This window comes from Podarcis bocagei (genome assembly GCF_964188305.1).
Source record: "Podarcis bocagei genome assembly, chromosome: 1".
NCBI lineage: Eukaryota > Metazoa > Chordata > Lepidosauria > Squamata > Lacertidae > Podarcis > Podarcis bocagei.
This window is the reverse complement of record NC_138125.1, coordinates 133,874,708-133,896,817: the sequence shown is the minus strand read 5'-3', so window position 1 is coordinate 133,896,817 and position 22,110 is coordinate 133,874,708. Positions and strand designations below refer to the sequence as shown.

Sequence of the window (22,110 nt, the reverse complement as noted above, 5' to 3'; positions counted from 1 at the left end):
TGACCAGGATCCATGGCTTCCTCTGGAGCAGAGGCGCTTGATCGGTGCTGCCCCAGAAAGGATGGAGATGGGAGATGTCCTCTGACCAAGAATAACTGTGTGTGTGTGTGTGTGAGAGAGAGAGAGAGAGAGAGAGAGAGAGAGAGAGAGAGAGAGGGATGGATTACAGTGGTGCCTCGGGTTACATATGCTTCAGGTTACAGACGCTTCAGGTTACAGACTCCGCTAACCCAGAAATAGTGCTTCAGGTTAAGAACTTTTCTTCAGGATGAGAACAGAAATCATGCTCTGGCGGCACGGCAGCAGCAGGAGGCCCCATTAGTGGTGCTTCAGGTTAAGAACAGTTTCAGGTTAAGAACGGACATCTGAAAAAAAGAGACTTCCGGAGGCGGCGCGAAATAAGTAATGGCGGTCCTCTTTGCGCTGCGAAGAGGGGCCCCGCAGGAAAGGGACGTTCGCTGCGGCAAAGCGACGACCCATTAAGATAAACCACGAGCAGAGTGAGCTCGTGGCCGTGGGATCCGGCGGGCACCTAGAGCGACCCCCAAAACGAAGAAGGGTCCCCGTAAGGGGGTCCGGAAGCGCGGAGGGGAAGCGGTGCTGTGGATTCATCGCTCTTTCTGCGGGAGTGAAGCCGCGCGGCTGTTGCTGATGAGCGCCGACCTTTCTTCCTTAAGAATTGGATTCTAAATCATCTACTCGTGAGTAAGAAGAGTATTAATTTCGGGACTACAAAGTGAAAATTTGGCTGAAAGCGGGAGATGAGAAAAAGGAAGTCCGTCTCCCGGTAGTGCTTAGAGATCAAAGGCAAAGGAACTGACAAGCTGGAAGCAATAGAAAGGGATTTTAAGACGGGAAGTATCATGCGTCTGGTGGAGTTTGTAACTGAAGGGAAAGGCAAGCTTTTATTTTTCTATCTGCTATCGTGTTGATTTTACTTGAGGATCCTCTCCTTTACTGGACTTTTAAAACTTTAAAAACTTTAAAAACCCCAGTCCCGGGCTTGCAGGGGGTAAAAGGCTCCTTTGAGGATACATATACAAAGTTGAAATGGATACATAGAGGCATCATTGGTGGATACAACTAAATAACTGTATCTTGCATCTTCAGATAAACTATTGTGGCAATATTGAAAGGGCTTTGCCAGTGGAAAAAAGTTTTCTTTAAGGACTATTGTTAATTTACTTAACTGCAGGAACTTTAATGGCGACTGAAACTTTCTTCCTTCTTTCCTGAACTGTAACAACACTCCCTCTAGTGGAGTTTGGGATTTACAAATTCCTGAGAACCAACTTTGTTTTGACTCTCTGTGGTTTGGTTATTTACTTTGAGGCCTGTCTTTCCCATGGAACATTTGACAGTTTGACCTTGAATCCAAAGGCAGGTGTGGAATGAGTGGCCCACCGAAAACAAGAGCTGCGTCGAAAGCAGGAAAAGGCCAATTAGTACAAACAACTCTGATTTCTCAGGCTCGCAGATCTTCAGTCCCTGCCGTTTTACAGGGAGTTGTACCCTCAACAACAGCTCCATCTAAGGAAGCTGAACAGCCAACAACTGAGGATATGGCAGCAGGGGGATCTGGAACTCTTTTAGAGGAAATGCTACAACAATTTGCAATTTTGAACAAAAAGGTTGATGATCAAACTGCAAAAATTGACTTAGCTACATCTTCAATTACTAAACTTTCTGAACAGGTGGCTAAGCATTCACAAGATATTGGGAATCTAAAGGACGCTACATCTGAAAATCGGAAACTGGCCGAGGCTGCGAATGAAAAAGCAGGTCAAGCAATTCAGAAAGCGGATGAATTGAAAGGAGAAGTAAGGCCGCTTTACAAACATGTCAGCGACCAGCAGGCCTACCTGTCTATGGTGGAACTGAGAAACAGGGAAAATAATTTGAGATTACGCTCTATCCCAGAGATTGAGAAAGAGGACCTGACTGGCTTTTTGACAGCAGAATTTTCTAAATTCTGGGGTATAGAAGAAGATTCAGATTTTAAAATAACAACTGCATTCAGACTGGGAAGAGTTGCCAAGAAGGACAGGCCTAGAGATTGTTTGATTATCTTAAGGACCAAGCAAGAGAGAGACAAACTACTTGACCTACATTTCAACAAAGCACTTGAGATCCAGGACAGAAGAGCACAAATTTACAAGGATATCCCTAAACAACTACTGGATCTCAGATCCAACTACACTGACCTAGCTGGACTTTTGAGAAGCAACGGAATACCCTACAGGTGGGAGTTTCCACAAGGCCTATCATTCAACTACAAAGGAAAGAAGATTAAAATCAAAACGAAAGAGGATAGCCAGAAGTTTCTACACGATCACGGAGAAGACCTGCAGAAGGGAACAGCAGTTCCTTGGCCTCCACCTGAGTCTGGGAAAGAGCTAGTACCCTCGGATTTAGACAAGAAAGAAGACACCCCATAAAGAGCAACAACAGATTGATACAGGATGTCTCTACAGCTGTATAGTTGGAATATTAATGGCGCAAATTCCCCGGAAAAACGCAAAAGGATTTTTCATATTTTGAAGAAGGAACATTTGGATATAATCTGTCTGCAAGAAACCCATGTGACCAGGCTTCACAGGAAGGTGTTAATAAACAAAAGATTAGGCCAAGAATTTATCTCATCAGACAGAGTTAAAAAGAGAGGAGTGGTGATCTATGCAAAAGAGAATTTATCACCAAAATTTTTGTTTAAAGATGAACAAGGAAGAATCCTGGCAATTGAAATACAAATCCAAGGAGAAAAAGTTTTGATATTAGGAATCTACGCACCAAATGAGGGGAAATCAGAATTCTACAAGAAGCTTCATGAGACATTACTGGACTATCTGGACTATTCTAACATCATTATGATGGGAGACATGAATGGGGTGGTCTCTACCTATATGGACAAGTCACAGAACCAGAACCTGACCAAAGATGGAAGACTACCAAAGACTTTTTTCGAACTAACTGACAATATGGACTTGATTGATCTATGGAGGTCGAGAAATCCCCTAGGTAAAGAAGGAACTTTTTTTTCTGAGGCCCACCTGTCATGGACAAGAATCGACCAAATTTGGACAACTAGAGGTCTGGCACCTAAGACCACAAGAGTAGAAATCTGCCCAAAGACATGCTCCGACCACAACGCTCTGAAAATGGAAATGAGATTTACTACTGCCGACTCCTTCAGATGGAAAATGAATGACAACCTGCTAAGAGATCAAGAGATTGTAAAGAAGGCCCAAAAAACTTTAAAGGACTACTTTGAAATTAACCTCAACACCTCGGTGGAAAAAAGAATAATCTGGGACGCAAGTAAAGCTGTTATGAGAGGGTTTCTGATACAACAAAATACGATCAAGAAAAAACTTTGGAATGGGAAAAAGGATAAGATATTAGAGAAGATAAGAGTCGGAGAGAAAAAATTAAGACTGAATCCAAAATCAAAAGAGACTTTAAGAGAAATTAAATTTCATCAGTCACAATATATGAAATTGATTAACCAAGAAGTGGAATGGAAAATTAAACAAATGAACCAAAGATCTTTTGAATCTGCGAATAAATGTGGGAAGCTGCTAGCTTGGCAGTTGAAAAAGAGACAAAAATTTAATTATGTTACCAATCTAGAAGTTGAAGGAAAAAATATTCAGAAACCAGGAGAAATTAGAAAGTGTTTCCAGAAATACTTTAAAAAACTGTACACCCAAGGGCCTGAGGAAGTGACTGAGATAGAACAATTCTTGAAAGATAATGGCCTACCAGAATTATCTCAAGAGAAGAGATCAATCTTGAATTGTAAAATAACACAACAGGAAATCGAGGTTGCCATACAGAACATGCAGTTAGGCAAATCTCCAGGCCCTGATGGACTTACCTCCAAGTACTACAGGATGTTAAAGGACTACTTGACACAACCATTAATGGAGGTTTGCAACCAGATTATGGGGGGAGGGAGGGCACCAGAAACGTGGAAAGAAGCATTCATCACACTGATACCTAAAGTGGAAACTGAAAAGACTCAACTCAAGAACTACCGTCCCATCTCACTCCTAAACGTGGATTACAAAATATTTGCAGACATTTTGGCAAATAGATTTAAAAAGGTTTTAAATGAAGTAATTCATAAGGACCAAGCAGGCTTCCTCCCAGGTAGACATTTGTTTGATAACACCAGGAACATTATTGATATTCTGGAACTTCTACAAACAAATATTAACACCAAAGCAGTGTTAATTTTTATTGATGCGGAGAAAGCCTTTGACAATATCTCTTGGAAATTTATGAAGAGAAACTTGGAAGGGATGGGAGTGGGAAGGGGGTTTGAGAACGGAATAGAAGCAATCTATTCCGAACAAAAAGCTAAGTTGATAGTGAACAATGTGGTGACAGAAGAACTTCAGATTGAAAAAGGAACACGTCAGGGGTGCCCCCTGTCCCCTTTATTGTTTATTTCAGTCCTGGAGGTTTTGCTGAACATGATAAGGAAGGATCGGCAGGTACAAGGAATACGGGTCGGAGTGAAACAATATAAACTGAAAGCATTTGCAGATGACTTGGTTTTAACATTACAGGAGCCAGAATCTAGTACAAAAAGAGTTTTGGAACTGATACAGAAATTTGGTCGGGTGGCGGGTTTCAAGTTGAACAAACAAAAAACTAAGGTGTTAGGGAAAAATTTGACAGCTACTGAAACAGAAGGGTTTCAGAAGGAAACAGAATTAAATATTGTTAAAAAAGTGAAATACCTGGGGGTCAATCTCTCTTCCAAGAACTTGAATTTATTTAAAGATAATTACGAGAAATGTTGGTCAGAAGTTAAAAAAGATCTAGAAATTTGGTCAAGACTGAAGTTATCCTTGTTAGGCCGAATTGCAGCTATAAAAATGAACGTTTTGCCAAAGATGTTGTTTTTGTTTCAGGCCTTGCAGATTGTGGACAGAGTGGAATGTTTTGGAAAGTGGCAGAAGGATATCTCTAAATTTGTCTGGCAGGGCAAAAAGCCCCGAATAAAGTTTAAAATACTAACTGATGCAAAGGAGAGAGGGGGATTTGCCCTGCCGGACTTAAGGATATATTACGAAGCTGCAGCCTTCTGCTGGATGAAAGATTGGATCTTGTTGGAAAACACTGATGTCCTAGATCTGGAAGGCTTTAATAACTCGTTAGGTTGGCATGCGTATTTGTGGTATGACAAGGCAAAAACATATGGAATGTTTAAAAACCATATTGTCAGGAAAGCAATATTTATGGTCTGGAAAAAATACAAAGACTTATTAGAAAGCAAAACTCCGAGGTGGGTATCACCAATAGAGGCCAAGGCTCGGAAAAAACCCAATATGGAGGCCGGTTGGCCGAAATATTGGGAAATAATAGAAAACATTGGAGATAACTGGAGGTTGCAGAGCTTTGAAAGGTTAAAGGGTAAAGTGCAAGATTGGTTTCATTATGCCCAAATTAATGAGGTTTTTAAGCTAGATAAAAAAACAGGATTCCAGGTGGAAAAATCGAAACTTGAGACAGAATTGCTAGAACCAAAGACCAAGCTATTATCGAGAATGTATAACTTGCTGCTTAAATGGAATACTCAGGATGAGACAGTTAAATCAGCCATGATAAAATGGGCTCAGGACATTGGTTATAACATCATGTCTGAGGACTGGGAAAGGTTATGGACCACCGGTATGAAGTTTACGGCATGTAATGCCTTGAAAGAAAACATTATGAAAATGGTATACAGGTGGTACATGACCCCAGTCAAGCTTGCTAAGATCTACCATTTGTCCGATAATAAATGCTGGAAATGTAAGGAGGCTGAAGGGACATTCTTTCACCTCTGGTGGACCTGTCCAAGAGTGAAGGCCTTCTGGGAAATGATATATAACGAGTTAAAAAAGGTGTTTAAATACACTTTCCCTAAGAAACCAGAGGCATTCCTCCTGGGCATTGTCGGCCAGAAGGTGTTAAAGAAGGATAGAACTCTTTTTATGTATGCTACTACTGCAGCAAGGATTCTTATCGCTAAGCATTGGAAGACTCAAGATTTGCCCACACTGGAGGACTGGCAGACGCAACTGATGAACTACATGGAACTAGCCGAGATGACTGCAAGGATCCGAGATTTGGGAGAAGAAGCAATGGAGGAAGATTGGTGTAAATTTAAGGACTATTTGCAAAAGTATTATAAGTTATATGAATCTTAAGACGCCGTATGATTTGGAATATCAGCCCCAGCAACAAAAATGGTTTATATAAGAAATTGGATAATTTTTATGAAAGAATCAAGGTTTAAATGGGTAAAAATGACAATATGTTATATTTTAAAAGTAAATGGAAAACAAGAGATTTAAACTTAAACTGCAATTGAAAGTAAAAAGAAACACATGAAACAAGGTTATAATTTGCTGATAATTTTATTGTTAAGAATGCATTATGAGGGAGATGTGGGGAAGCCCGATAGAAATCTGAAATAAGTTGTTGAAATGGTTGAGATTTTCTGTTTTTTCTTTCTTTCTACTGTCTATGTTCTTTCTTTTCTATCTGTAATTTGGAAAAAAACGTAATAAAAATTATTATAAAAAAAAAAAGAACGGACATCTGGAACGAATTAAGTACTTAACCCGAGGTACCACTGTATAGGGAAACCTCCTATTGCAGAAACCTCTGCCATGTTACCAAATTTTCCCCAGATTATACTTCTGTGAGTTTGTAGCCCTATAATTTATTCACTAGCATATCTTTCAGGGGGTATAATCTAAGGATGGCAGAATCTGTCAGCTTCAGTTTCTCTTGGTTTCTCATTTTTTTCCACAGTTCTTGTGATATATTTTTTTAAGACCTCATGAAAATATGCCAGCGTTTTCTTTTAACAGAAATGTTTTGCCGTGCAATTTTGTCCGGCCATGTGTTTTGGTAGGCAAGTTACCCTAATATGTGATTAGTTACAGATAGGTAGCCGTGTTGGTCTGCCATAGTCAAAATAAAAAAATTCCTTCCAGTAGCACCTTAAAGACCAACTAAGTTAGTTCTTGGTATGAGCTTTCATGTGCATGCACACTTCTTCAGATACACTGAAACAGAAGTTGCCAGATCCTTCTATATAGTGAGAAGGTGGGGAGGGGTATTACTCAGAAGGGTGGTGGGAATGGGAGATTGGCAGATAGCTGAGATGAGCCTGTTGACGACTCTTAACGACTGCAATAGGTCTTCCAGGAAAAGGCAAGGGGTGAGAAGGTGAAAAATGGCTCAGTCATGTATAATGAGATAAGAATCCAGTGTCTTTGTTCAGACCAGGTCTCTCCATGGTTTTAAGTTTGGTAATGAGTTGCAATTCAGCAGCTTCTCTTTCCAGTCTATTTCTGAAATTCCTTTGTAGTAAAACAGCTACTTTGAGATCTTGTATAGCAGTGTTTCCCAACCTTTTTTGGGCAAAGGCACACTTGTTTGATGAAAAAAATCTCGAGGCACACCACCATTACAGCCCCGTGACGTCAGCGCGCAGCGTCATGCCGGGAGGGACGCACGAAAGTGTAAGTTTCAATTTTTCCCCCTCCCCCTTGCCGGGGAACCTCTAAGCTTTGGGGGTGGGGGGGGGGGGAGGAGGCAGCAAAGCGAGGCAGGAAGGAGAGCGCGGCTTGGCTGGGTGAGCTTTGGCAGGGGCAGGGAATGAGAGCCGCGAGGCGGGCGCTGCGGACGGAGGCGCTGCCCGCCGAGCTCGCAGGCAGCCAGGCAGGCAGACGGCGAGAGCCCCGCGCTGGGCGGCCTCTCCTCGCCGCCGCCGCCCCGTCTCTTGCCGCCCGACTCACCCACCTCCCTCCAGGCAACATCTCGCGGCACACCAGGCAACATCTCGCGGCACACTAGTGTGCCGCGGAACAGTGGTTGGGAAACACTGTTGTATAGAATGTCCTGGGAGATTGAAGTGTTCTCCTACTGGTTTCTCTGTTTTGTGATTCTTGATGTCAGATTTATGTCTGTTTATTCTTTGGCGTAAGGTTTGGCCTGTTTGTCCAATATAGAGAGCTGAAGGACACTGTTGGCATTTGATGGCATACACGATGTTAGATGATGAGCAATTAAATAGTCCCGAGATGGTATGTGTGATGTTGTTGGGGCCAGTAATGGTGTTGTCCGGGTGTATGTGGCAGCAAAGTTGGCATCTGGGTTTATTGCAGGCTCTGGTGCCAGTGTCCGTGTTAAGTCTGGTTGTAGTATTATTGTGGGTTAGGAGTTGTTTAAGATTGGGTGGCTGTCTGTAGGCAATGAAAGGTCTTCCTCCCAGAGCTTGAGAAAGAGAACTGTCACATTGCATATATATGTGATTGTCACTAATATATGCATAAATGCATGTGCACTTTCCTCTAATATATACATTTTGTACACATTATTTAATTGGAGGACTACACTGCAGAACTCAGAAAAGTGCAGATTATGAAGGGTGTCCGTGTTTGAGTTTGCGCATTCAGAAAGTCCAAATTAGGTTGGTTCGCGTTGAAATCCTTACTGAACTGGATTTCTCCCCATGACCAGTATTGTCAGATATTTGTTCTGCTGTAGATGTACTGAAAGTCCTGTACTATGGCTGTGTATTGATGGATTGGCCTTAGCTAGGCGATAGCTTTCAAAATGTGTTCCTCCAGGGAAGCCTGGGATGGCCTCAGAATTTTATCAAGAGTCCTTCAGTGACAAAACCAGTAATAGCGGTCTTGTTTCCCTGTCAAGACAGCTTGTCTGCCTCTACCAATCGTCACCTGAACATGTAGCTACAGGGGAGACCGCCAGAAAGCCACTTCCGACATCAGGAGGAGGTGGGGTTGCGGGCTTCATGCCCCCAACACACGCGCGGAGGCTGTTTCCAGCCCCCACGCAATCAGGGGAATCCTCGGGCCGCGTCATCCCCTGAGCCAGCCAATCAGCTGGCTCGGGGTGTGTGGCTTGCCTCACTTAAGGCAAGCGCGGCTCCCTCTTTTGCCTGCGCAGCTGCTATTGTTTCCCACCCGCCCGCCCTTTAAGGTTTCTCTTTTGACCTTGCTATGGACCTCGGTTGGTTGCCGTTGAGGGGCCTGGCAGGAATTTTTTCCACTAGGCAAATTGGCACCAGCCATTTGGTTTTTTTGCCTACCTTGTAGCAAATCATCACAATTCCTTTGGTTTTGGTGGTTAGGCATTGGTAGGGGTATTGTTATGTAGATGGGTTGGGGGGAGGAGCGCCACCACCTCCCCCATATACTGAAGGGTAGTCCGGTAAAGGATTCTGGGGGGCGTTGCCTCATCCGAAGCCTATGGAGGTCAGGGCCCAAAGCGCCCCCCCCCGAGAAGTGACCCCGGGGGAGTACCTAGTTGTTGTGCATCAGCAGGGCTCCCCTGTTAACCCTTCCCGGTCATTCATGCAAGCAGGCTGAAGCCGGATAGTCTGATAGGACCAATGCCTAAGCCAATACCGCTCTTATCTGTAACTGTAATGGGTATGGGGTTGCTCGTGTGTAAGTTGCCGCCTCTCCTGGTTATGTTGTCTTGTTAAACCTTTCTGTCTGGACAGCCCTTCAATTCGTGGCTGCCTCAGTCGCTAGCAGAATCCGTCAGTGGGCGTTTCTTAAATCTTTTCCAACATAAAAGTTGTTTGACACCCAGTCTCCTCCTACTCTCTCTACGTGGAAGTCTTCTGCACAGGGTGGGCGTGGGTAGCAGAGGACCCGTGCTCTCCCCGCTGGTGTCCGGTGAAGAGTCCTGGAGCCCTCTCGCCGATTCCCCCATCAGCCCCTCTATATCCCTGGTGTTGCGCTGATTTGCTTTCCCATCTGCGGAGCTGCCTCTCTCCCTGCTGGGCCCTTCTCCAGCATCATTTGAGAGCCTTCCCTCCGCCTCTAGCTCCGATGTCAGTTCCCTGACAGTAACCAATAAAGTTGTGGCCAATTTTAGCCCATTAACCTAATACAATGTTGTCACATGTCTTTATTTCCATTGGGGGGAGGCAGGAACTCACCACACAATATGGCGAGGCTGAACAGTGGTCGCTTCCCTGTGCCAGTGGAGTTTGCTCTCTAGAATGTTTCCCCAGCCCAAAACAAGGGTTCGTCTGCAGAAAAGTCTGAGGTGGAACTGGTTCCTTGAAGGCAGGTTTCAAAACCAGAGAGACAGACTTCCTATATATCTATGGTCCCCTCAGAAGCAGCATGTAGTCTCTGTATACAGATGCAGTCACACACAAAGCCCCACGTGTTACTGTTGTGTAATAATTGCTATTGTCAGTTTAACGATCTGCCGCAGTTATTACCTGTTGTCAAAAAGTACGTCGTCATTAATTATTGCCTCTTACCATCTATGACATTTACCCAGCAGTGAGAAGTGGCACCTCTGACAGAGACCGGTGATCACTTATGTGGACATATGTGCAAGTAATGAGGTAACAGATGGGGATGTATGGCAAGCCGAAGGAACAAGCAGTGTGCTTGCCGCTTACGCGAAGGAATACAGCATTCTTGCCCCGCTATAATATCAATGCATTCTGTGCACTGGTTTGTGGGATGAAGTGAGCATTAAGTTGGGTTTTCACAAAAGAAAACCCAGCTTAGGGGAGATAAATATCCAAATACTATTTTAAAATACAGTGGTACCTCTGGTTATGTACTTAATTCGTTCCGGAGGTCCGTTCTTAACCTGAAACTATTCTTAACTTGAAGCACCACTTTAGCTAATGGGGCCTCCCGCTGTTGCCGTGCCACTTCCGTGCAATTTCTGTTCTCATCCTGAAGCAAAATTCTTAACCTGAGGTACTATTTCTGGATTAGTGGAGTCTGTAACCTGAAGCGTATGTAACCCGAGGTACCACTGTATCTGCAGCGCTGGATTCTTCAACTATCACATGTTATTTGTATAGGTGTGTGTGTGTGTGTGTGTGTGTGTGTGTCCTTCATGATTTCAGAGTGGCAACTTCTCCTAGAGAAGTTAAACACAAAGATTTTCATTTAAAAAGCAATTTGTGGGCACAAGCGCTGGAAGAATGCATCTGAGGCAAAAAAGATCAGGGCAGTTAATTGGTTACATTTCCGGGATGAGCAAATCCAACTGATCTCCATTCATGCCTCTGCCATGGGTCAAATGGCCATACATTTCTCCAGTTGCTTGTAAGAATATTTGTAGTGCTCTGAAACAGTGTGTCCAGTGCTCCTAAAGCCAATTCAGTCATGACCGCTCGAGTAATCCCTAGTAATCTCTTTGGGAGTCATTGCTTTAGGACAGGGGTCAGCAAACTTACTGCGCCTCGGGCCAGTGTCTCCAGCGCTGATCGAGCGGTGGGCCGGAGAGCACGTGCCCATATGCGTGCACACACACTATTTCCGGCGCACTTTCGGGTCAGAGGAGCACCAGAAATAGCTTGTGTGCATGTGCACGGGCCTCTTCCGAACCGGATGTGCACTGGGAATAACGCTTGCGCATGTGCACAAGCTATTTCCTCCAACCCAGAAGTGGGCAGCCACGCAGCGCAGCGCTGGTAAGAGTGGGCAGTGGCAGCGGGCGGCGGGGGTCGCCACAGGCCAGATAAACGAGTCCCTTGGGCTTTATCTGGCCTGCGGGCCTTAGTTTGGGGACACCTGCTTTAGGAGTACAGAGACCTGAAAGGGTATTTGAGAGACATGTATATTGAAAAATTTATTCTGGGTCCCATGTTGCAAATTGGGGTTAAATGTGGGCTCTGGGTCTGAACCAATTGAAGACTTTTCGCACAGGGGGATCTGGGTTATTGCTTAGCTTGCCCTGACCTCACAATGGAGGCAATGCAGTGCAGACATCAGCAAGAGAGTGTGCTGTTTCACAAGTGCTCAAGGCTCACAGAGTAAGACCAGCATTGTTCCATCCAGAGCTTGTGTCAATAGTCTGAGACGGAGTCAATAGTCTGAGTTAGCAATTCAAGGCAAGAATCTATGGCAGAGTACCTGCAGGACCTTGGATAGCTCCCAGGGTCCTGTTAAGACAACCATACATTTACAGTTACAGATAGGTAGCCGTGTTGGTCTGCCATAGTCAAAATAAAAAAAATCTTTCCAGTAGCACCTTAAAGACCAACTAAGTTAGTTCTTGGTATGAGCTTTCGTGTGCATGCACACTTCTTCAGATACACTGAAACAGAAGTTGCCAGATCCTTCTATATAGTGAGAAGGTGGGGAGGGGTATTACTCAGAAGGGTGGTGGGAATGGGAGATTGGCAGATAGCTGAGATGAGCCTGTTGACGACTCTTAACGACTGTAATAGGTCTTACAGGAAAAGGCAAGGGGTGAGAAGCTGAGAAATGGCTTAGTCATGTATAATGAGATAAGAATCCAATGTCTTTGTTCAGACCAGGTCTCTCCATGGTTTTAAGTTTGGTAATGAGTTGCAATTCAGCAGCTTCTCTTTCCAGTCTATTTCTGAAATTCCTTTGTAGTAAAACAGCTACTTTGAGATCTTGTATAGAATGTCCTGGGAGATTGAAGTGTTCTCCTACTGGTTTCTCTGTTTTGTGATTCTTGATGTCAGATTTATGTCCGTTTATTCTTTGGCATAAGGTTTGGCCTGTTTGTCCAATATAGAGAGCTGAAGGACACTGTTGGCATTTGATGGCATACACAATGTTAGACGATGAGCAATTAAATAGTCCCGAGATGGTATGTGTGATGTTGTTGGGGCCAGTAACAACCCACCCATCAACTGTGTGAGATCTGCGCTGTCCCTCTGGCTCATGCGTGCAAGAGGAGGGACAGCTTGGCTCTCACAGAGCTGACGGGGGGGGGGGGCAAGAGGCTGCTGCTGCACTACCCCGCATGTCAGCTGTTAGGCAGGGAGGCCTCTTGCTTGCAAGGAGACCCTCCTTACAGAGGATGTCCTCTTTGGGCTCTGGGAAGGGTCTCCTTGAGAGCCAGGACTCCTCTCCAGAGTGCTCCCCATTTCTGGGATCCACTTCTGGGATCCTGGCACTTTAAGGTAAAGGTAAGGTAAAGGACCCCTGGATGGTTAAGTCCGGTCAAAGACAACTATGGGGTTGTGGCACTCATCTTGCTTTTCAGGCCGAGGGAGCCGGTGTTTGTCCACAGACAGCTTTCTGGGTCATGTGGCCAGCATGGCTAAACCGCTTCTGGCACAATGGACACCGTGATGAGTGCATGGAAACACTGTTTACCTTCCCATACCTCTGGATATGAACCACCCCCTTTGCGAATGCTTCAGGCTACACACACAGCAAACCCGGAAGTAAAGTAAAGGTTTCTGCCACCCGTGCCTGCGCAGAAGTGGTCTACCACCGCCCACGCCTGTGCAGAACAGCACACCTCTGGATGCGAATGTTTCAGGGTAAGAACGGACCCCTGGAATGAATTAAGTTCGTATCCAGAGGTGCCACTGTATCTACTCACCCCGGTATACTTTTGAAATGCTAGGTTGGCAGGAGCTGGGACAGAGCAACAGGAGTTCACCCTGTCGTGTGGATTCGAACTGCCGACCTTCCGATTAGCAAGTGCAATTGGCTCAGTGGTTTAGACCACAGTGCCAACCGCTCTCCCGGCACTGTCCTGTATTATGTCTACAAACACCTAGACCCAACTGAAGCCCTATATGTGTTGACTGGGCCTGTAGGAGTTGGCTGGCTGTTAAAGAGTTCTCTCCTTGCTTTGCTGTGAGGGAACTGACATCAGAGCCACAGGAGAAGGAGAGGCTCTCCGATTCTGCAGGGGAAGGTACCAGCACAAGGGGGAGACGTAGCTTGATAGAGGGGGAAGGAAATCAGCATAACACCAAGGATCCAGGAGAGCAAATGGCAGAGGAGGTGGAAGGGCTCCGGGATTCTTGCTTGGAAGTCAGTGAGGAGAGCACTGGTCCTCCACTACCCACGCCCTCCCTGCGCAGGAGACTTCCGCGCAATGAGAGGCGGAGACGATTGGGTGTCAAGCAGCTTTTATGCTGGCAAAGGTTTAAGAAACACCCACAGACAGATTCTGCTAGCGACTGAGGCAGCCACGCTGAGATGGGCTGTGCAGTCAAGACGGTTTAACCTATGCAGCCAAGCTTCCAAATGGGAAGGTTTACGCACGAGTAACTCCCAACCCTTACATTTGCAATCTTTGATTCTCAAGGGACTAGGGAGGCAAGGGAGAGTCCTCTACATCTGAGGACAGTAGGTCCATGTCCTCCAACTGGGGTAGTCCTGAGGAAGGTCTTGCTAGTTCTTCCTCTATGAATGGAATTGCAGTCTTGTCCCCCCTTTTGCACAGGGCACAGATCATGGGTCATGACACTGGGTGTGAGGGGTCTTCTATGGGCTTGCAGGAGTCTAAAATACATTGGGATAGATCTCTGACCATCTTCATTCATTGAGGGTTGCTGTGCCCTCGATGAAGCCCTTGTGTTATGCTGTGTTAACAATACATATGGGACACGCTTTTCATGTATTGATCACGTAGCTATGACTAAGATAGCTTTGCAGCAAAGTCCAGGTCTCCTTTCTTCTAGAAACACACACAAGACTATAGGACTCTAACAGTCACAAGTCTGCTGAAATTTTGTTATCTGGCTATGTAGCGGATGAAGCTCACTGCTCTAGTCTTCACATAATGAGGAATTTCAAAAGATTAAAAATGAAAGAGAGCAAAGCTTATAATATTCAGACAGTCTTGGAGCAGGAATAAAGGGTAAAACTGTGCAGCTTAATAAAGAGCCTGGGCTGGATGAACAGATGTAAGTGCTGAATGGATGTGACATTGCTGTTTGGGGTTCTACATAATCAAAATGCAGTCAAAACTCATAAGGCCTCTATCCATCACGTAAGAAAATACGTCTACAGCAACCTTGCTGGTGCTTTATCCCCTTTGTTGGCCAAGGGCTTGTCATTTCAGGGGGACAAGAGTCACTCAGAACCTGTCTAGATGTTACATTTGCCCTGAATTATCAGCACCCCCTATGGCAAATATTGCAGAAACGGGATGGAATGAACCTCTAAATCAGGCATCGGCAAACTCGGTCCTCCAGATGTTTTGGGACTACAACTCCCATCACCCCTAGCTAACAGGACCAGTGGGCAGGGATGATGGGAATTGTAGTCTCAAAACATCTGGAGGGCCGGAGTTTGCCTAGGCCTGCTCTAAGTAAATACAGTGGTACCTTGGTACAACTTCCAAAATGTTTGGAAACCAAAGTGTGGCTTCTGATTGGCTGCAGGAAGCTCTTGTGGCCAATCGGAAGCCACGGAAACCTCATTGGCCGTTTGGCTTCCAAAAATAGTTTGCAAACCGGAACATTCACTTCCGGGTTTGCGGCTTTTGGGAGTTAAAACGTCCGAGAACTAAGCAGTTTGAAAACCAAGGTACAATGTTGGAAATGTAAAGAAAAAGAAGGAACATTTTATCATATGTGGTGGGAATGTAAAAAAGTAAAGAATTTCTGGGAAATGATATATAATGAGTTAAAGAAAATGCTGAAATATACTTTTGTTAAAAAACCAGAAGCTCTCTTGTTGGGAATACTGGATAATGAAATTAGTAAAAAAGATGTGAAATTAGTTTTGTATGCAGTAACAGCAGCCAGAATTTTGCTGGCACAGAAATGGAAACAGGAAGAGATGCCCACGAAAGAAGAATGGAGGATGAAACTGATGGAATACGCAGAAATAGACAGATTGACGGGGAGAATTAGGAACCAACGTGACCAGAGATTCTCCGAGAACTGGAAGAAATTTACAGAGTATATAAAAAAATTCTGTGATGAGCAAATAATGTTCGTTGGCTTTCAAGAAGCTCTGTGAAATTACTGTTAGAAATATTGTTTAAAAAATATGATGTAATTAAGAGTATTTGAGTGCAATATAACATTGGGAAATGTGAAACGAGGATAAAAAATAAATGGAAAATTATCAGACAAGCTGAGGGAAGTTCTGGAAAAAAGGGTTTAAGTTAAAAATGGATGTATAATTTTGTAAAAATGTCTTTCTTATGGAAAATCTAATAAAAAATATTTATTAAAAAAAAGAAAGTTTAGCTTGCCCAACATGAGATAATAATAATAATAATGATGATGATGATGATAATAATAATAATAATAATAATAATAATAATAATAATAATAATAATAGTTTGCAAATTGCTTTGCTAGGAAAACTGTGGGATCCGTAGAAGCACATCAGGGAATCTTGGACAAGAAGATTAATAATGGTAGGCAACTTGTCCAAAATACTTTTTGTCTTTTATTACCACATTTCCCCTGCAACATATACAGGAATGAGTAGGGTGACAAGCTGCCTAAAATCCAGAAGTATTGTTTGAGATTTCAAGGGTGGGGTTTCAGTACGAGAGTAACATTAAACAGTGAAAAAGTAGTCTATTTACTGTGGTTTTCAAGCCAAGCCATCCTTTAAAAAAATAAAATAAAAATTGAGTAAAGCAATTTGTGTAATTGGTGTACAAACCCAACACACATATCCATTTAATAGTTTATTAAATCACTCAAGGTGAAGATAGAGGTAACATTTTCAGTGTGATGGAAATGATTGCAATACACATCTGCTGCCCCAAAACTATGTTCTGGAAACACACTTTCAGGAATGTCTGTTCAAACCACTTACCTTTTTAAAAAAATAATAATATTTTATTAGGTTTTATCAATAGAAAAGTTTAGAAAAATACAAAAAACGAAAAAGATACAAAATTACAAAATACAAAAATACAGACATTAGACACAAAAAAGAAAAGAAAAAAGCACATATAAAAAGACAAAAATTCCCTCTTTCTTAATTTCTCCTCTTTGATTAACTTATTTTCCTGACTCCCTCACGTCTCCCATTTTTGTATCCCTTTTAAAAATTTGTTCAGCAAATTCATGTCCTATTAGTCTATCTATTTATTAATCCAATCTTGCATTTTACCTTGTTGCTAAAACCCCTGCAATTCATTTCAATGTCCTCAACATTCAAAAATTTTACAATATTTCTGCAAATACATTTTAAATTTCCTCCAGTCTTCTTCCACCAACTCTTCTCCCTGATCTCAGATTCTGCCAGTCATTTCCGCCATCTCCATATAGTCTATTAGTTGCATCTGCCATTCTTCCAAGGTGGGTAGGTCTTGTGTCTTCCAATGCTTTGCGATGAGAATTCTTGCTGCTGCTGTAGTGTACATAAAAAAGTTCTATCCTTCTTTAACACCAATTGGCCAACTATGCCCAGGAGGAAGGCCTCTGGTTTCTTCGTGTTCAAACCACTTACAACACATTTTAACTGTAACATCTGTTTTCGCCCTCAGCAAGTCGAACCAATGAGTTAGCTAGAAAGGCAAATTTATTTACTTTTGACACAAGGGGAGAGGAGACAGCATCCACCCTCAACCTCCTTAAACGTTACCCAGGAACACAGTTTGTTTGCCGTTATCCAAACAGTGGTGCAGTTAAGTAAGATCAGGATCTGGACTTAATGGCCTTACTGGGTCCTCTCCCTTTAAGATTGAAATATGTATTCATTTGCTTCAAAATGTGGTGAATCAGCCCTGTTACCAAGCCTGGACATGTCTCTGTTCACATGTTTCTGACACTTGCAAGTTACACGCATAGCTATGGAGGCCTGATATTTGGGATCTTCAATACCGGGCTCATTATGTGCCACAATGCACGGTGTACAGCCCATTGCGTGCTACAAATACCCTGAAAATTAACTATAGTTTCAGTAGCGGTCCACTCAATATGGCTTAAGAATAGAAAAGATATTCTTGGAGAACTCAAAGCTAGTGGCCTTCTTAGACGTTCCTAACTAGCCAGAGGGAAACAACAAACATGAGAAATGGGTAAGGGAACTGGATAGGGGAAGCGGAGAAGGGATCTGGCTGAGCCTGAGGTGATCTGTTCTCATGAGGTCAAAGAGACTAACAAATTCTTGGCATAGCCTACATGAGGAGAGCGCCTACTATGGGGTAACTGGTCCTCCCTGAAGGACCAGGTGCGCAGCCTGGGAGTCATTTTGGACTCACAGCTGTCCATGGAGGCACAGGTCAAATCTGTATCCAGGGCAGCTGTTTACCAGCTCCATCTGGTACGCAGGCTGAGACCCTATGTGCCTGCGGACTGCCTCGCCAGAGTGGTGCATGCTCTGGTTATCTCCCGCTTGGATTACTGCAATGCGCTCTACGTGGGGCTACCTTTGAAGGTGACCCGGAAACTACAACTAATCCAGAACGCGGCAGCTAGACTGGTGACTGGGAGCGGCCGCAGAGACCACATAACACCGGTCTTGAAAGACCTACATTGGCTCCCAGTACGTTTCCGAGCACAATTCAAAGTGTTGGTGCTGACCTTTAAAGCCCTAAACGGCCTTGGTCCAGTATATCTGAAGGAGCGTTTCCACCCCCATCGTTCTACCCGGACACTGAGGTCCAGCTCCGAGGGCCTTCTGGCAGTTCCCTCACTGCGAGAAGCCAAGTTACAGGGAACCAGGCAGAGGGCCTTCTCGGTAGTGGCGCCCTCCCTGTGGAACACCCTCCCACCAGATGTCAAAGAGAACAACAACTACCAGGCTTTTAGAAGACATCTGAAGGCAGCCCTGTTTCGGGAAGCTTTTAATGTTTGATGTATTATGGTATTTTAATATTCTTTTGGAAGCCGCCCAGAGTGGCTGGGGAAGCCCAGCCAGATGGGCGGGGTATAAATAATAAATTATTATTATTATTATTATTATTATTATTATTATTATTATTAATTGCTCAGAGACGGTTAAACACTCCATTTTCCAAGGGGAGAGGACACATGATAGAAAAGGTGAGGAGGCTGAGGCTGGAGAGAAGGGAGACTGCAAAACGATTGGTGGATTTGCAGTCGTAGGGGAGCAAAGGTGAAGGGTCAAGAGCCAAGTAGAATGAAGTGTGTCCCTCGCATTCTCTTAGATTGTTATTTACACAGCAGACCTCGCCAGTGGCGGGGCTTCATGCTCCAGCACCGGGGACGGAGAGCAGGCAGGGGCGGGGCTGGCGTGTGTCTTGGGGGCAGGGCACATCACCCAAAGGTGCACATTCTGGGGGCGGGGTGCGCCTGTCGGATCATGCCCTTCCAGCTGGATCATGCCCTTCTAGCCGTGACGATCCCCTGATCTCTGGTGCAATGTAAACCAGCGACTCAGACTCCAAAAGCCTGAGCACGCTATATTAGCAGAGCATACTGCGCAAACAGAACAGGCGTGAGGCTTGTGGAAACATACTAACAGCTAAAGATTTATTAAGCATAAATCAGGACAAAGAAAACATGTCGTCTCCCTTTCTTCTCAGAGAGAAAGTGTAAAGCAAAAGCTATGCACATAACGAAGTTCCCAGTAGACTGTACTGGAATGTAAACAGACATGCAACACGTAACAATCCCATGTCTGCTCCTTAGGGTGGAATGGAATTTTCCAACAGCGCCGCCCTCAGGGGAGGGGTGCGCATTCTGGGGGTGGGGGGCAGCCATGATGGATCGCGCTGCCGGGGGGCAGTGTGCTCCCCCAGCCCCCTCTTCCTCTGCCAATGGACCTCGCCAACTGATGCTGAGCAAAGCGTTGGACCTCTGGCCAATAACTCTGAGAAGAAGTCAAATGAGGTTTCTCCTGGCAGAGCGGGACAAAGATATCACTGCTTTAGTAGCTTCCTTTTTAGCCACAATTTTACCAGAAAGGGTTCCCAACAAACCTTCCTTTTGGGAAACAGACAGGGTGAAGCAGAATATCTAAGTGCACAAGATCACAATGTGACCTGATGACCCTCGACAGCTTCACCCTTGTCCTTTCAATTATCCCAGTGACTTGAAATGTTTTATACTGTGATGCCAATAAAGGTATTTGATTTGAAGTGTGCCCCGTGTTGGACACGAAGGAGAAGGAGGTTTAACCTTAGGAGATGCAGATAGCTCTGGATTAAGTTAATGGATGAGGAAGCTTTTGTTCTTTCCAGGGCTACTGGAGTCCAAACAGAGGTCCGTGCTTATGTTGGCAGTGAGCAAATGACCATGCACACATTTAGGCATTAGATTTTGCGCATCTCATTCCTACGAGGACAAACAATCTCTTTTCGGTGAGGGCAGACGGTTTATTCCAGAGGTCCTCTGCACGTACATTTGCCTGCCGAATGAAGTTTAAAGGCCTCGGTCAAGTATATCTGAAGGAGTGTCTTCACCCCCATCGTTCTACCTGGACACTGAGGTCCAGCTCCAAGGGCCTCATGGCGGTTCCCTCACTGCGAGAAGCCAAGTTACAGGGAACCAGACAGAGGGCCTTCTCGGTAGTGGCGCCTTCCCTGTGGAACACCCTCCCACCAGATGTCAAAGAGAAAAATAACTACCAAACTTTGAGGAGACATCTGAAGGCAGCCCTGTTTAGGGAAGCTTTTAATGTTTAATAGGTTATTGTATTTTAGTGTTTTGTTGGAAGCCGCCCAGAGTGGCTGGGGAAGCCCAGCCAGATGGGCGGGGTATAAATAATAAATTATTATTATTATTATTTTGGGGCATGTGCAGAGTATCTGATGACATGTGTACTACTTGTTTTTTTGGGGGGGCCTTCCTGCTTATTTTGCTAAGTCCCCTGCAATGCATTTTATAGGGAAGAGCTGGTGCATCTAGAACATAGCCCAGTAATCTTTCGTGAGAGAGGAAAGGGAACTCTACGGCAGAGGAATTGATGTGGGGAAAGGGGCCCTGATCATAAGATGCGTGAAGAGCCTTTATCCTAGTTTTACTCAAGCAGAGCTCCAGCAGCATCTTACACCATCCATTTTACTGTTTTGCAAGGGCATCACTTTGCATAATGATATTGTAAGCCACTGGATTCCGCCTGCTGATTTTCAGTAGCAGTTGAGCCTTGCCACCGACATTCAAAAGCAAATAGAAACCAAAGAGAAGTGTTCTGCGCTCTGCTGGGTGGTGATCTAGGAAAACCAAGCGAAAAGCATGGAGAAGTGCCTGTTACATTTTCTGACACATACTTCTCCATAATTCGCCTGCTTCCTACAATGCGGCCACTTCTGAAAGGATAGTTCTTACACAGAGAGCTAAAAACTAGTCTTGACGATTTGTTTCCACTGACTTTAACTGTAAGAAGGAAAGAAATGTTTTGATAAGCAGCTCAGTATGAACTAGTCTCACATTAAAGACTAGGATAGTGGAACATCTCGTGCAAGAAGATATTCAGAGAAGTTATAAGGGAGATCAGAAAATAAGAGCATATTTTAAAAGGCAGGCGACATATTCAACTCACGTTTAGGACCCATCACTTTGAAATTCTCAAGTTTTGTGACTTGAAAAATGTATGGCCTGAGAAAGGTACACAAAAACACACACACAATTCATTGCATTTGACGTTGTATCCAAAAAAGCAAGTATTTGCAGAAGCTGAGCATCCGAGACAAGGTTGATCTTGGAACCATGTAACACAAGTCACAGCTGGAATGCCCTGCTGTATTGTATTTCAAGACAGAGATGGAAATCAAAGAGAATTCAGAAGTGTGCAATACAGGGTGTCAGATGGAAAGGGGTAGAAAGGGGTAGGGAATTTGTGGGCTCTCTGGATGCAATGGGACTCCAACTCCCACCAGCCCCAGGCAGCACAGCCAATGGGCAGGGATCATAGAGTTGAAAGGGACCCCGGGTCATCTAGTCCAACCCCCTGCAATGCTAGAATCTCCACTAAAGCATCCATGACAGATGGCCTTCCAACCTCTGCTTAAAAACCTCCGATGTGGAAGAGTCCACCACCTTCTGAGGGAGATGTTAGCTGAGAATCCTGTATTTTATTAGACCGTTCCACTGTAGAACAGCTCTTACTGTCAGAAAGTTCTTCCTGATGTCCGAATCTCCATTATTGTAACTTTGAAGATATTGTGTCCTAACCCTCCAGTGCAGGAGAAAACAAGCTTGTTTCCTCTTCCACACGACAGACCTTGAGAAATTTGAAGATGGCTCTCATGATGGGAGCTGCTGGAGGCCACAGGATTAGGTTTAAGTTTATTAAATTCCTCCAGCAAAGACTCAAGGCACTTTGCAGCAAGTAAAACACACAATTCACTCTCTCTGGTTTACTGATTGTCATGCTTAGTCTTGGCTAATCAAGACTGGGGGCTGGGGAAAGACCGTAATGGGGCTATCAC

General features: G+C 44.4%; 1 long non-coding RNA gene across 1 annotated transcript in view; it reads right to left on the bottom strand.

The window, feature by feature from the left end:
• The window catches only part of LOC308582358, a 102,925-nt gene extending 81,119 nt beyond the window's left edge, over nucleotides 1–21,806 (bottom strand). The window contains exon 1 of the long non-coding RNA XR_014005637.1: nucleotides 21,763–21,806. This is a non-coding gene — a long non-coding RNA (uncharacterized lncRNA). The remainder of the gene's footprint in view (nucleotides 1–21,762) is intronic.
• Nucleotides 21,807–22,110: the final 304 nt, after the last annotated feature.